Below are 9,438 nucleotides of genomic sequence, written 5' to 3' on the forward strand. Positions count from 1 at the left end.
AAAACTGAAAGAAAACTGCTACTGTGAGGTCGGGATGTATGTACATATATAAGGAGAAAGAAAGAAAGAAAGAAAGAAAGAGTTATATTAACGTCCACGGGAGGCCGAATTCGACCTATGGGACAGATCAGGTACATCCATTTACATTCCACTCTGGGTATCGATGCCAAAGAGGCATAAAACTGAAAAAAAATAACTCAAAATGAACTCTTAAGACTCTTAAGACTCTTAAGAGTTTAAATTACAATGGGTTCTATGCATCTAGTTCGAGAGAGAGAGAGAGAGACAGAAAGAAAGAAAGAAAGAAAGCTGTATTAACGTCTACTAGAGGCCGAACTCGACCTATGAGACCAATCAATGTACAACTATCAATGTCTTTTGGATGTCCAGAAAAAAAAAGGACAAAATGAACATCAAATAAAGTATGAAAGTACTCAGCTAGTGGGGGGGTGTGATGGATGGAGCACTACTGCTAGAGGCTCAGTATGGAACCTATATGCGTAGGGTATACAAGAATGCAATGCAGATCTGTCTAGCTCCAACCAATACCATAATGGGGGTGTAATATGTGATACATAGGCGATGGCGAGGCAAAAATACCTCGGAGCATGATCTCTGGGTGTGAGTGTAAGTGAGCTAGCCGCTCCAGGATATGGTGCTTATGTCGAGCCCGTATCTCTCTGATCTCCCTCTAATGTAGTCTGGGAGTCTGGTAGCCTGGTGCTCTCGGTCTCCGTCTGGCTCGGAGGTCCGCAACGCGCTGAAGTGTAACCCCCTCCTGTGTCAGGGTAGGCACTCGGATAGATCTCTGGAAGAAATCAGTGAGCTGGAGCTGTCGCCAACCTCTCCCTGTGTGGTATGAGTCCGTATCAAGGTCTCTCTGTGGCGCTGTCTCTCTAACAAGAACTGGCCAAATCTGCGCTGGTCTACGGACTCCATGATCTGGCGGAGTGAGGGATGTCCATTGAAGATGGTGGTGTATCTCTCTCTAATGACACTATATGTTGTGCATCTGCATACATAATGTTCCTCACTCTCAACCTCCTCCTGGCATAGTCTGCATATCCTCTCTGCTCTGGGGATCCATGCTGCCCTACCTGCCTTAATCTCAAGCTGATGTGATGACACTCTGAGCTGGCCAATCGCCACTAGGGCACTGTGAGGCATGTACACATCCATGTATCCAGGTCTCTGTATGAATCCATCCGATGAGATACGCATAAATTGATCTCTTTAGTATAGCATCTTCGGCAGTAGAGGCTGATTGGGTGTAATCCAAGTCTCTTGAGTGTATCACTGCTTTAAATCCTGCCGAAGGACTCTGTTCCTGTCACTGTGAGAGAGCTAGATGTGTGGTGCATCTATATCATACTGGAAAGGTGGCAGGTGATCTAAGTCGAGACCATGCTGAGTGAGCCACTGTATCATCCGTGAATACCATGATCTCCTATCTCCACTCTCTGCGAGCTGCCTGGACGCCTCAAAAGCTCTATGTGAGAGTCGCTCTGATGGCAAATCTCTGATCCTCTGTATGAAGCAGATCATCTGGAAGAGGGCCTCTACTAGCATAGGAGGTGCAGCAAACTCCGTCCGGACAATGTCATGTGGGACGGAGGGTTTGCTGCGGATCATCTGTGAGAGCATGAGAATCTGAGGCCTCTCTATCTAAGACCATGTGGAGGTGGCGAGCCCAGGTGCCCATTATGCTGCAGCATAAATCAAAGCAGGGGTGACTAGTGTGTCAAACAACCACCCCTTCGTGCAAGGCTCCTGGAAGTGTGCCTGGTGACACCGTCTCTCTAGCATGGCCAGAGCTGCATACCTTCGTGTGAGTCTATCCCTGGCTACCTGTGCCATAGTAAATCTTCCTGGCGGAGTCGTGAATGTAATCCCCAGGTACACATACGAGTCTACCACCTCTACCTGGCCTCCTGCTAGTGTAAAGATGGCGTGTCGTCGAACCGGCCCTGAGGTGTGGATAATCATGGCCTTGGTTTTCCCAAGGTTCACTGTGAGCCCCCTCTGTGTGTAGAAGTCATCGAGTGCATGGAGATGGTGCTGTAGTCCCATCTGCGACTCAGAGACCAGAATAATATCATCTACATATAGCATAATGTGGACTGTGGTACCTGAGATGTCTACCCCGTCCCCACCACCGTGACCAATGAAGTCAGCCACCTCATCGATGTATAGCCCAAATAGTGTAGGAGAGAGTGGGCATCCTTGCTTCACACCTATGGTGCTAGCAATAACATCAGATAGCCCCCTGGGGCATCGTATACGCCCGAGAACCTGCTCATATAAAGCATAGATGCCCCAAACCATCTTTGATGGGATCCCCAATGACTGTAGGCGTTGGAAGAGTCTCTCTCGTGGCACCGTGTCAAATGCTTTGCAGAAGTCCACAAAGCAGCAGTATAATCTCTTCTCCTGCACCCTAGCCTGGTCAACTAGACATCTCAGAGTGAATATATGGTCAATAGTGGAGAAAGCTCGTCGGAATCCAGCCTGCCCTGGTGCTCGCAGTCCCTCCTTCTCTGCATATGAGCTCAACTCTGCCTCGATCACTGGGCCATAAAGTTTGGCCAATGTATGACCAATCATGATAGTCCTGTAGTTGCTGGGGTCTAGCATGTCTCCCGCTTTGTGGAGAGGCACGATGGTGTGCATAGTCCACTCAGCTGGTAGGCCCTCCACTAGTATTAAAGAGGTGAGCAACAAAGGGTCCCAGTGTGTCAGCTGCATAAATAAGATGCTCACTCTGTATACTTGTGTGGTCAGCCGATCTCCCATGCTGTAACCGGCGGATAGCTCTCTCTACCATCGAGGCGGTAAAGAAAGTAGAGGTGGTAGGGCGGGACTCCTGTGACTGTGGTATGGGCGGCTGCTGAGGGATATGGTAGAGGCTCTTTGCATATGTGTGCCATGTGTGTGGATCCTCGATCGGGTTACGAGGGCGAGGCTCTCTCATCCTGCGCCATGCAGTGGCTGCATCTGTGCTCATGAGTAGGTGGTATATATCCCAATACTCTACCTCCTCATATGCACACCTCTTACGGCGTGTGAGGGTCCTCATTTGTCGGCTCGCCTGTCTCTGTGTCATGGTCCCCAGTGCTCTCTGGGCACGGAGGTGTCTATATAGCTCTCTGCACTCATCATCATACCACCGATTCTGGGGCATGCTCCCAGATCTATCTGTGTGTGCAATGTGTGTATGATGGGGGAAGCTGCAGGTCGCGGCCGTATGTAGTAGAGATGACAGCTAGGTGGTGAGTGTGTCTAGAGGTGACAGGGGATCCATCTGGAATAGCCCGTCATATACATGATGCTCATATATGTCTGCCAAGTCATGGGTGAAGTAGAAAGTTGTATGCGATGCTTGTGGGCTGTGTGGGTGCTGGTGTGGAGCTCACCAATGACAGTAAGAGGTACATGTGATCCGCACCAATAGGACAGGGGGGGACGGTGAAAGATGTCACTGCCTGTGTGGTCTCCATGGACCCCATGATGTAGTCCACTGTGCTACCCCCCCCCCCCCCCCCCCCCCCCCCCCCCCCCCCCCCCCCCCCCCGATCGTGGAAAGCATGTCAATGCTCCTGAATCCTGCCACTGTCTCATCCCGTTATAAATAACGAGACGGTGTCGCGCTCCCAATTCAAGTAAGTGATAACCATATCTGGTGTTATCCGGCCCCATGTCCTCTTACACCCTACATGCTCCCGTGTCCTCCACCTCTAGTGTGTGCATCACCTCGGATGCTCGAAATCATAAATGTCGCACTGTCGGCTCTGTGTGCATTGAAGTCCCCCATAAGGAGGACTTTCCCCAGGTTGGAGTAGTGTATGATCTCATCTGAAAGGGCTGCATATGGTGACTCTTCCAATGGCCCTGTGTCCTCCTCCTCCCCTCTACTCTCCTCCTCTGCTGTCATGGCATATCTCGATCCTCTAGGAGAGAAGTAGCATAGAGCAATGTATAACACCCTGTCTGCTGAGAGCTGCAGTCTAATCCACATGTATCTAGCCTCCTGGTCACGTGCTACCACTTGTAGGCACTCCTGTAGCTCTCGCTTGAAGAGTACCGCTATACCTCCAGATCCTCTTGATGTGCTTTGCCGTGTGGTCCCCCTGTATGTAAACTCCCACTGATAGCCCTCTACTTTGGGTAGCCCCCTCTCTGGGCTCTGGTGCATCTTTGTAAGTAGTATGATGTCTCGTCCCTCCAGGACCTCCTTCATCCTCCCAAGATGTGTCCAAAGTGCTCCATTGCAGTTCCAAACTGCTCTGTGTATCTGTGAATCTGGATCCTCCACAACCGATGTCCCATAGGCTGCGTGGTGCTAATCGGTGGCCTTGCCATCAATGATGACACGGCCATCGCGATAGAATGCTCTCTTGCCCTCTTTCCGGGCATATAGCACTCTCGGCATGCATGTTTTCCTGTGTTCCACCTGCATCCTTGTCAATTCGTCCACAGAGAGAGAGAGAAAGAAAGAAAGAAAGAAAGATTTATTAACGTCTTCCAAAAGACCGAACTCGGCCTATGAGACAAATCGGAGTACCTGTATGGGGTATCCTCTGTCATCCCAACAAAATGAAAAAGTACTGAATAAAAAAGCTGAATCTGGGTGTGCAGGGGATGGAGCTCTATTACTAGGAGAATGCAAAGCTATATGCATGGAGTATACAATCATGATATGCAACCTAGCTAGCTCCATCCTGTACCATACTGGGGGTATAAAATGGTATACATCAGTTAAGGGGGTGTCCACAGCTCCCTGAAGAACATGCCTGGGTGTGCTCTAAAGCGAGCCAGTCGCTCCGCACCCTCTCTGTGAAACTGAGCTCTGATCTCTGTCATCTCTCTCTGGTATAGGCGTGGTGTCCGAAAGCCAGGTATCCTCTATCTCCTGCGGGCTCTGAGTGTCTCTGCTCTCTGGAGAGTAATTCCCTACCGTGTAGGGGCTGGGAGGGGTATGGATCTCTGAAAAAATGTAGTAATCTGTGTCTGTCGCCCCCCCTCTGGAGCTGTCTGAGCCTGTAATAATGTCTCTCTGTGGCGCTGTATGTCTAGAATGTATCTCCCCAGTATGCGCTGGTTTGCTGTCTCAAAGATCTCGCGTAGGGAATGTGGCTCTCTGAATAAAATGGGATATCTCTCTCTGATGGCTGTATATGCTCTGCATCTGCATACATAATGCTCCTCACTCTCCACCTCCTCTCTGCACAATCTGCATACCCTCTCCTCTCGAGGGATCCGTGCTGCTCTGCCAGTCTCAATCTCCAATCGGTGTGATGAAACTCTGAGCTGACCAATAGCCACTCGAGAGCCGTGTGGTAAAAAGCCCTCCATGTATCTAGGCCTCTCTATAAATCCATCAACAGTGATACTCATGAAGTGATCTCTGTAGTATAGCATCTTCGGTGGAAGAGGCTGTGTAGGCGATATCCATGTCTCTCGTGTATAGAGCTGCCATAGATCCTGTCTCAATACTCTGTTCCTCTCACTATGAGAGAGACGGATATGTGGTGCATCCATGTCATACTGGAATGGTGGTAGATGATCCATGTCTAGGCCATGCTGTGAGAACCAATGTGTGACCTGTGCATACCATGATCCTCTATCTCCTGCCTCAGCCAACTGTCTAGATGCCTGAAAAGCTCTGTATGATAATCTGTCCTGTGGCATCTCTCTGAATCTGTCTAGCAGGCATATAGTCTGAAATATGGCCTCTACCATCATAGGAGGCGCAGCAAACTCTGCTCGGATAATGTCATGAGGTACTGACGGTTTGCTGCGTATCACGCGTGCCATCATGAGGGCCTGTGGTCTCTCTATCTGTGTCCACCAATGGGTAGCAAGGCCTGGCGCCCATACTGCTGCTCCATACATCAATGCCGGTGTGACTAATGTGTTAAATAGCCACCCCTTCGTCCGGGGCTCCTGAAAATGCGCCTGGTGGCACTGTCTCTCTAGCATAGCCAATGCTGCATATCCCCGTGTCAATCTAGCTCTGGCTGCTGAACCCATGGTAAAGCGTGTGGCTGCTGCAGAGAAGGTAACCCCTTGGTACACATATGATGTCACCACCTCCACCTGGCATCCTGCGAGAGTGAATGTCAGCTGACTCCTGCCCTGTCTCGATGTATGAAAGACCATAACCTTGGTTTTCCCAAGGTTCACAGTAAGACCCCTCTGTGTGCAGAAATCATCGAGTGCATGTAGATGCTGCTGTAGACCACCTGGGGACTCAGACACTAATACAATATCATCAGCATAGAGCATAATATGTACTGAGGTACCTGCTAAATCAACTCCATCTCCGCCTCCCCGTGTAATGAAGTCAGCCACCTCATCAATGTATAACCCAAATAGCGTGGGGGAAAGTGCGCATCTTTGCTTCACACCAATGGTGCTAGCAATAGTCTCGGACATACCTCCTGGACATCTCACTCGCCCAAAAACCTGCTCATATAATGCATAGATGCCCCATGTCATATCTGCTGGTATGCCAAGAGACTGTAGGCGCTGAAAGAGCCTCTCTCGTGGTACTGTGTCAAATGCCTTGCGGAAATCCACAAAGCAGCAATAGAGCTTTCTCTTCCTCACTCTGGCCTGATCAATCATACATCTCAAAGTGAATACATGGTCAGTGGTAGAGAAAGCTCTCCTGAAGCCTGCCTGCCCTAATGAGCGTAAACCTGCTCGCTCAACATATAAGCTAAGCTCTTGCTCCAGCACTGCACCATAGAGTTTGGCCAGCACGTGGCCAACCATAACCGTCCTGTAGTTGCTCGGATCGAGCATATCCCCTGTTTTGTGAATCGGCACAATGGTGTGCATCGTCCACTCTGTAGGCAAACCCCCTGCTAGTGCCCTGTTAAACAGGTGTGCAAGAAAAGGAGCTAAAGAATCTACTGCATATATGAGATGCTCACCCTGCAGGCCCAGATGAAATGAAAGAGAGAGAGAGAGAGAGAGAGAGAGAGAGAGAGAGAGAGAGAGAAAGAAGAAAGAAAGAAAGATATATTAACGTCTACGAGAGGCCAAAGTCGGCCTATGAGACAAAAAATAATACAACTGTGTTCTTCCGATCATCGGAAGAAAAGAAACAAAAGAAAAAGTGTGCATGTGGCTGGATACAACTGTGAATCATCATGGATCGGTGGAGCCCATATACAAACAATATAAGGGGGGTGGGGATGTGGATGGACTGCTGAGGCAAGATGCATCTTTATATGCTGAAGGGGTAGTACAAGCATGCTATGCAGATCTATGTCTAACTCCATCCAGTGCCATAAGAGGGATATAAGATATCATACATCGCCGATGCTGAGGCTGTGAATGGCATGAACATGTACCCTGAGTCTAAATGAAAGCGAGCTAGCCTCTCCTGTGTCTCCATCTGGTGTCTCATTCGGATAGCTGCTCTCTCTCGGTGAGACGGAGTCGGGGTGCTCTATGTCCAGTCTGTCTAGGTCTCCTCCTGGCTCTCAATTCCTCTGCTCTCTGTGCGGTCACCCCACGTGGTACATCAGCTGGCACTGGCATAGCTCTCTGGAAGAAATCTGTGAGCTTGGACTGTCTCCCACCCCTAGTGGGAGCGGGTGTCTGGAGGAGTCTCTCTCGAGAACTATGAAGCTCTAGTAGTAGTCTACCAAGCTGTCGCTGGTCCGAGGCCTCCATCAACTGATGTAGTGAAGAGTGCTCCTCAAACAATCCTGCATATCTATCTCTGACCCCTGGTGGGCTCTACATCTACATACAAAGTGATCCTCAATCTCCACCTCCTCGCGGCACAACTTGCATATCCGCTCAGCTCTGGGAACCCGTGCCGCTCTCCCAGCCTCTATCTCTAGCTGATGTGATGAGACTCGTAGCTGTCCAATAGCAACGCGAGAGCTGTGTGGCATGTATACATCCATGTACCGCGGTCGATGTATAAACCCATCCCCTGAGATGCTCATAAAGTGGTCTCTGTAATACAGCATCTTCGGTGGTAGTGGGCTCTCTGGTGCTGGCCATGTCTCCTGTATGTAGTGCTGCCATATGTCCTGTCTCATCACTCTGTTCCTCTCATTGAGAGAGAGGTAACCCCGTGGAGCAGACTGATCATACTGAAAAGGTGGCAACCGCTCAATGTCTATCCCATGATGTGAGAACCACTGTAGCAGCTGTGCATACCAAGATCCAGTGTGTCCCAGCCTCGGCCAGCTGTCTGGATGCCTCAAAAGCTCAGCGGGATAATCTCTCCGTGGGCATCTCCCTCATCCTGTATATAAAGGAGATCGTCTGAAACAATGCCTCCACTGCCATAGGTGGTGCAGCAAACTCAGCTCGAACAATGTCGTGCAGGATGGATGGTTTGCTGCGTATCATCCTCGAGAGCATCAAGATCTGTGGTCTCTCCAGCTGTACCCATGTGGAGGCTGCAAGCCCTGGTGCCCAAACCGCTGCTACATACATCAAGGCTGGTGTCACTAATGCATCAAAGAGCCACCCCTTCGTGCGGGGTTCCTAAAAATGTGTCTGATGACACTGACGCTCAAGGCCAGCAAGAGCTGCATACCCCCGGGCCACTCTGTCTCGGACTGCCTGAGCCATGGAGAAGCGTCCAGCTGAGCTAGTAAATGTGATGCCAAGGTAAACATAAGAGCTCACCACCTCGACCCGCCCTCCTGCTAATGTGAGAGTAGTGTGGCTCCTGACTGCGGGTGAAGTGTGGAAGATCATAACCTTGGTTTTCCCAAGGTTCACTGTGAGCCCCCCCCTGTGCGCAGAAGTCATCAAGAGCCACAAGGTGTCTTTGAAGCCCAACCTGCGTGTCGGATACCAAGACGATGTCATCAGCATAAAGCATAACATGGACAGTAATACCTGATAGCTCAACCCCAGAGCCTCCTCCCTGTGTGATGTAATCGACCACCTCATCAATATAGAGCCCAAAGAGCGTGGGGAGAGCGGGCACCCCTGCTTCACACCAATGGTGCTAGCAACTGTGTCGGACAAGCCTCCTGGGTATCGGACTCTCCCAAAGACCTGCTCATATAGCCTGTATATGCCCCACATCATGTCTGAAGGTATGCCTAGTGTCTGCAGTCGCCGAAAGAGGCGCTCTCTGGGCACAGTATCAAATGCCTTGCGAAAATCCACAAAGCAACAATAGAGCCGTTGCCTCCGTGCCTTGGCCTGATCAATCAGGCACCTCAATGTAAAAAATGTGGTCGATGGTCGAGAAGGCTCGACGGAAGCCTGCCTGGCCTGCTGCTCTCAATCCCCCAACCTCTACATGAGTGCTCAGCTCTGCCTCCAAAACTGCCCCGTATAGTTTGGCCAATATATGGCCAATCATGATGGTCCTGTAGTTCCCGGGGTCTAGTACATCTCCCGCTTTATGGATCGGCACAATAGTGTGCATCGTCCACTCAGCCGGAAACC

Source organism: Cibotium barometz, chromosome 2 (genome assembly GCF_041138505.1).
Source record: "Cibotium barometz isolate CiBa-2024 chromosome 2, ASM4113850v1, whole genome shotgun sequence".
In the NCBI taxonomy this organism is placed as follows: Eukaryota; Viridiplantae; Streptophyta; class Polypodiopsida; order Cyatheales; family Cibotiaceae; genus Cibotium; species Cibotium barometz.